At 25.1% G+C, this 7,500-nt stretch overlaps 1 protein-coding gene across 1 annotated transcript in view; it reads right to left on the reverse strand.

Annotated features, from left to right (window-relative positions):
- Positions 1-7,500, reverse strand: part of LOC124429753 (connectin) — a 352,695-nt gene that overhangs the window by 221,110 nt on the left and 124,085 nt on the right. The window lies entirely within an intron of this gene.

Raw genomic sequence — 7,500 nt, forward strand, 5'->3', positions numbered from 1 at the left:
TTGCTATATCAGCTCTCAAAACATATAATGATTATGCGACTTAAGTGTGAAGTTAGGTGCAAAAAGAATACAATTAAATCGTCTGCCGGGAAAAAAGAAACGATATTACTTTCCGAACAACCCAATAAAATAGAGATAAAAAGAAAAAGAAAAGAAAGGAAAACGTAGAAAAAGGAAGAACATTTCCGAGATTATGGTATTTAATGGTAAAACATTGTTCATTTCCCCTGTCCCTCTTTACCCCTCCTACTTCTCTTCATTCTCATCCAATTTTTGGATCGTAAAAAATATATTTACAGCTTGTTTTCATTTTACACGTTTACATAATTTGTCTTTAATCGTTATCAAATGTTCACTCGTAAACCATTGAAATAATACAATGTATCAAATTTGAAATTGTTAAAAAAGAAAAAAAGAAAGAATATATACAAAAATGTTTATACATTATGAATATATAATAAATATTGATTGGAATATATAATAAATAAGGTTGGAAACTATGAAACGGGCGTTTTTGTTTAGTTATTTATTCTCATTCAACGCCCGTTTCATAGTTTCCAACCTAATAATTTAAAAAAAAAAAAAAAAGAAAAAAAAATTATATATTATTAATTTTAATAAAAAAAAATATGAATTATTAATAAATTATTAATAAGTTATTATTACAATTGATTTCCGATCATTAAAAATATCCATTATTTATTTTATATCACAGCATTATATTATTTTTACGTACGAAATTATTTTCCAAAAAAAAAAATTACGCATTCATTTTTTATCATGGAAAATGAGAAATTCTATGACGTATAACGATCAACTATAACTTCCGATCAGCTGAAAAAGTTGTTCGTTTTAACGCGAAAACTTTTACGGTATTACAGTGTTCACCTTTCAAACGATACGATTTAATCGATGATACGCGTCATTGAAGTCTAACACTTTCGACGAAACACGAGGGACAATGAACTTTTTGACGTCCGTTATACGGTCAAAGAGAAAAATATAAATAGAGAAAAAGAGAAAGAGAGAGAGAGAGAGAGGGGGGGAGGAAGAGGAGGAAGCAAAAAAGAAAAGGAAGATATCTTCGATCGGAATTTTTTTTATAAAATGTTTATCAAAAAACGGAAAAGAAAATGAAAATAAAAATAAAAAGACAATAATAATAATAATAATAATAATAATAATAATAATAATAATAATAATAATAATAATAATAATAATAATAATAATAATAATAATAATAATAATAATAATAATATTAATATTAATAATAATAATAAAAAAATGTGAATATTAATATTATCTCAAATTTTATATATTAATTATGTTAATCTTAACGAAATGTAATTAAGGAAAAAAGGAAGAAAGAAAAAATATAAAATGGAAATTTATAAACTTTTTTTTATCATAAACTACAATAATAAATAATAATAATAAATAATAATAATAATAATAATAATAATAATAATAATAATAATAATAATAATAATATTAATAATAATAATATTAATAATAATAATAATCCAAAAATGTTAATATTAATATCATCACAAATTTTATATATTAATTATGTTAATCTTGACGAAATGTAATTAACAAAAAAATAAAGAAAAACGTAGGACGAAAAGCTATATATTTCTTTTCATCATGAACTAAAGTAATAATAATAAATAACAGATGATGAGAATAATAATAATAATAATAATAATAATAATAATAAAAATAATAATAATAATAATAATCCAGAAATTCAAATATTAATATAATCTCAAATTTTACATATTAATTATGTTAATCTCAATGAAAAGTAATTAAAAAAAAAAGAAAAAAAAATATAGGATGAAAAATTATATATTATTTTTCATTAGAAAATACAATAATAAATAATAAATAATAAATAATAATAATAATAATAATAATAATAATAATAATAATAATAATAATAATAATAATAATAATAATAACGAGAAATTTAACATTACCTAAAATAAAAACGTCAATTTTTTGTTATTATCCATCTAACACAAATATATATTAAATAATAAATAAATAAAATATAATACATATATATATATATAATACTTATTATTTTATTAATTTATAAATAAATAAAATAATACTATTAATACACACAATAATAACGAACAACGACACACACACACACTGAGACAGATACGAATATATATATATATATATATATATATATATATATATATATATATAAATATGTATATATTTATGTATCAATGAAAATAGATTAGAATTTTAATCAATCGATATTATAAATATTATCATAATATAATTAATTAACCATTGAGACATCTATCTGACGTTTGAACAATGAAGACGAATTATCGTTTCGGAAGCTGTCGGAAGTGCACATCTCCGTTGTTATCAGCTCAAAAGCTATTGAAGTCACTCCGATATCAGTTCACGCGAATGTAGCCTAACAGTCAAGCTAATTTCCTGCGTATAGAGATAGCGTTCCTCTAAGCGCATTCGACGTGCATACGTGATAGGTGCAATTATTAGACTAGGAAATTCGATGCTATCGAACACACGTTAAGATCCTACGATCTATTCATTTTAAAAGAGACGAACTATTAACGTATTACCATGCGAATAAATAAATCATTCTATCTTTACGTCTCATTTATTCCCTTCTCTTGAGAATTCTCTTCAGAATTTTATGGAGACTAATTTTTTTCTTTTCTTTCTTTTTTTTTCTTTTCTTTTTTTCTTTTTTTCATTTTTTCTTCTTCTTCGTTCCTTCTTCGTTCCCTCTTTTTCTCTTATGATTTATTTCCTTTTTTAACGCTTGACAAAATCGTGTCGTTTACTTTATTACTGATAGAAATTTTTGTTTTCTTCTTCTTTCTTCTTCTTCTTTCTTTTTTCATTTTTATGCAAATTTTTAAACCAATTCACGTAAAAAAGATTTATCCATTTTGTTAATTATTACATTTACCATTGATTACTTTTACATTATTTTCAAATAATTTAATCAATCGCTAACATTTTTATCCGTACGATTTAGTTAATTAAAATTTTCGTTCGTTTTATTTGTTGACATTGACAAAAAGATAAAAAGAAAAAAAAAAAAAAAAAGGAAAAGAGGAAAAGTAAAGCGAACAATTCTTATCAATCAAACTAATATTACTAATCTATAGATTAGAAAGCTAAACGATTTATTATTTTTGATTTCTTTCGTAATAAACGTAATTATGAAATTTTCATTGAAATAAAATTAAACAAATCTAAATATATCTTTTTAAAAAAGTCATATATGTTAATCATTATTATTATTGTTATTATTATTATTATTATAAAATGAATGAACAAAACGAAACGTCCTTTTTTTTCGAATATTTCGAGTGCTTCCAAATTCGAGTTGTAGGATATCAGGTATATAAAAAAAAAAAAAAAAAAAAAAAAAAAAGGAAAAAAAACCAATGAAAGAAAAAAAGAAAAAAAGAGAAAGGAAAAAAGGAGCAACAGAAAAAGAAAAGAATGCAAAAAGACAAAAATGAAAAGAGGGAAAAAGAGAAAGAAAACAAAAAAAAAAAAAGAAAGAAAAAGAATGGAAGGAGGAGAGAAAAAAAAAGGCTCAATACTTCGACTTTTAAAAGAGAAGTATAATAAAAATTGACGATCAAAGCAATATTATCGAATAATGTAGACAAAAGCTTTTCGAACAATTCGATCCGATAGGAATGAATGTAATCGAGCAATCGACATATTTCCAATCGATTACACTCTCTACTATCATAGTACTTTAATAATGCCAACAACCGATAAAAAGAATAATGTTCGTTCACAAAGGTCAATATTAAAATGGATATCTCTTCTCTACCGCAAAAAAAAAAAAGAAAAGAAAAGAAAAGAGAGAGAGAGAGAGAGAGAGAGAGAGAGAGAGAGAGAGAGAGAGAGAAATAACAAATAAAATAAAAGAAAAAGAAGAAAAGAAGAGAAAAAAAATTCACTCGGGTAACAATTCTGCAGATGAGACCGAATGAACTATTTTTATTTGGTTTTAAAACGACTGGACTAGAAAATGACTCTTCGATCGTCTAGTTCATCCTAGACAGTTCGGTTTGTCTGAAATGAAAGAAAGAAAGAGAGAGAGAGAGAGAGAGAGAGAGAGAGAGAGAGAGAGAGAAAACAAGAGATGAAAAGAGATAAAAGATATAAATAGAGAGAGAGGGAGAGAGGGAGAGAGAGAGAGAGAGAGAGAGAGGAGAATAGATAGATCTAGAAAACTAAAGACAGAGATAAACAAACATAAAGTGATAGAGAAAGAGAGAGAGAGAAAAAATAAGAATGAGAAAATGAAATAGATAGAAAAAGAAAGTATAGATAGATAGATAGATAGATAGATAGAGAGATAGATAGATAGATTGATTGATAGACAGAGAAAGAATATAAAATATAATAAAAATAAAAATGAAAAGGACAGAAAAAAGAGGGAGGGGGAAATAAAAAAAAATGACAGTATAAAAATAAAAAAGAAAGAGGTACAGAGATAGACAAAGAGAGAGAGAGAGAGAGAGAGAGAGAGAGAGAGAGAGAGAGAGAGAGAGAGGGAGAGAGAAAAAATAAGAATAAGAGAATGGGATAGATAGAAAAAGAAATAAAGAAAGTATAAATAGATAGATAAATAGATAGACAAGGAAATAATATATAATATAATAAGAATAAAAATGAGGACAGAAAAAGAGAGAAAGAGAGAAAATAAAAAAAATGACAGTATAAGAATGAAAAAGAGAGAGATACAAAAATGGACAGGGTGAGAGAGAGGGAGAGAGAAAGAGAGAAAGAAAGAGAAAGAGAGAGAGAGAGAGAGAGAGAATGGAATAGATAGAAATAGAAATAAAGAAAGTATGAATAGATAAATACATAGATAGACAAAAAAAGAATATACAATATAATAAGAATAAAAATGAGAAGGACAGAAAAAAGAGGGAGGGAAGTTCAAAAAAAAATATGACCATATAAGAATGAAATAGAAAAAAAAAGAGAGAGAGAGTAAGAGAGAGAGAGTAAGAGAGAGAGAGAGAGAGAGAGAGAGAGAGAGAGAGAGAGAGAGAGAGAGTAAGAGAGAGAGAGTAAGAGAGAGAGAGTAAGAGAGAGAGAGTAAGAGAGAGAGAGAGAGAGAGAGAGAAAAGAAGAAGAAGAAAGAGAAAAAAGAAAATAGAAAAGAATGGAAACGTTCAGAAAAGATAATGTGTTAAATTCTAAATCCTGATATATATATATCTTAAAGTAAAAGTAACGAATCCGAAAGACGGATGCGAGAGAAAGCTTCGAAAAGGGTGAAAATGTAGTACCTCGTAATCGCTCTCTTGGAAAAAGATTGTCATTCTCTTTTCTACGGTGAAGACCATAAAACAAGGCTGAATCGCGTGCGGACTTTTTAATTGCCACCTGAAATTGCTAATGTTCGCGCTCCATGTCTCACATCATACATACATACACACCACACATATATACATACATCATATATACATACATATATATATATATATATATATATATATATATATATATATATACGTACGTATGTACATACTTATATACATTACATACATACTTATATATTTTCTTTCTCTTTCTTTATCTGTTTATCTATCTCTTTCTTTCTTTACCTTTCTCTTACAACTTTTCTCTGTACTTATGGTTCCGTTAGTATGTACATACATGTAATGTGCATATGTGCACGTGCGTCTGTGTGTGTGTGTGTGTGTGTTTTGTTTCTCTCTCTCTCTATTTATCTCTCTATCTCTATCGTTCTTTTTGTTAGTTATATTACTACGTACATACGTAGTTTCTATTACTCACGTTTACATAAAGAGGACACATTGGCGTTTCTATGCTTTTTTTTTATTTTTTATTTTTTTTTTATTTTTTTTTTAATTTTCTTTTATGTTTCATACGACGTGCGACATATACTCCCTTTTCTCCTTTTCTCCTTTTCTCCTTTTCTCCTTTTCTCCTTTTCTCCTTTCCTCCTTTCTTTCTCTTTCTTTCTTTCTTTCTTTCTTTTTTTCTTTCTATTAAAATAAATAAAAGTAGGGAGAAAAAGAGAGAAAGAGAGAATTATTTTTTCCGTTACGACAAAAGCTAATAATTCTTTGAAATTTGTCTGACATTTGCATTTTACATGTTACTACTATAATCGGGATTAAAAACGACAAACGAAACAAACGAAAAAAAAAAAAGAAGAAAAAAAAGAAAAAAAAAAATAGGAAAAAGGAAAAAAAAAATGTCCTCGCGTATTGAAATTTTGACTGCTATCGATATGAACGTGCGACATTTACTACGAGCTATGTTTTGAGGAGAAAAAAAAAATAAATAAAAAAAAAAAAATAAAAACAAAAAAAAAACAACAAAAAATGAAAAAGAAAAAAAGAAAAAAGAAATTAAAGCATAAAATAAATAAATATAAAAATAGATAGAAAAATGTATACGTAAAAAAAAAAAAGAAAAAAAAAAAAGAGAAAAGGAAAAAAGAACTCGTTCGTCCATAATATCCATGCACTTGCAGCGAGAGCATATCGGAGTTTTTCTTTTTACATATTAATCTCCGATGCATTTCTTCAAATGTATGCTTCATTCAGAAAGAGAGCCTCTTTACTGTTACGGGTAAAAAAGGAAAAAAAAAAAAAAAAAAAAGAAAGAGAAAAAAGAAAAAAATAGAAAATTCTTTGACAAGACAAAAACGAACGAAATTTGTGTTAACAATTCAAATTGATATAATAAAAATATAATAAAAAATTAGTACTACAAATACATACATACATAAATATATATAAAAAATTTCTATCTGTATGATTATTTATAGTGTTGTGAAAAAAAGGGCAAAATTTATATTGTTAATAAAAAAGACAAATAAAAAGAAATAAATAAATTTAAAAAAAATAAAAAAAGACAAATAAAATTAATAAATAAAATTACTGAAGAGAAAGGAAAAAAAAAATATATATATATATATATATATATATGAACCTAAGAAACGATATATTATTAGTAAAAAGAAAAAAAAAAAAATAAATAAACAACAAAAAAAAAAAAAAGAAAAAAAGAAGAAGAAGAAAAAGAAGTAAATAAATAAAGTAAGAGAAATATAAAAATTGTTAACTCGTTTATATTTATAATATTCGAGCTTTGCCGTTATTAATCTCCAACTTATTTCTTAAAATTTACGTCCGGCGTATTTGGAAAAAGAGCTCTTTCGTGTCTAAACACTATATTTCTTTATCTCGCGTGTTCCATCTTCTTATTTATTTATCTCCCAGAATGTACCCACTGTTTTTATTGTTATTACATTATACGACTCTTTCTCTCTCTCTCTCTCTCTCTCTCATCCAAATAACATACACGCTGCATAATTATTATTATCATCATAATAATTTATATATATATATATATATATATATATATATATATATATATTTATATGTATATATATTTATATGTATTACACAATTTATGATATATATG

This window comes from Vespa crabro, chromosome 16, assembly GCF_910589235.1.
Source record: "Vespa crabro chromosome 16, iyVesCrab1.2, whole genome shotgun sequence".
NCBI classification, from domain to species: Eukaryota; Metazoa; Arthropoda; class Insecta; order Hymenoptera; family Vespidae; genus Vespa; species Vespa crabro.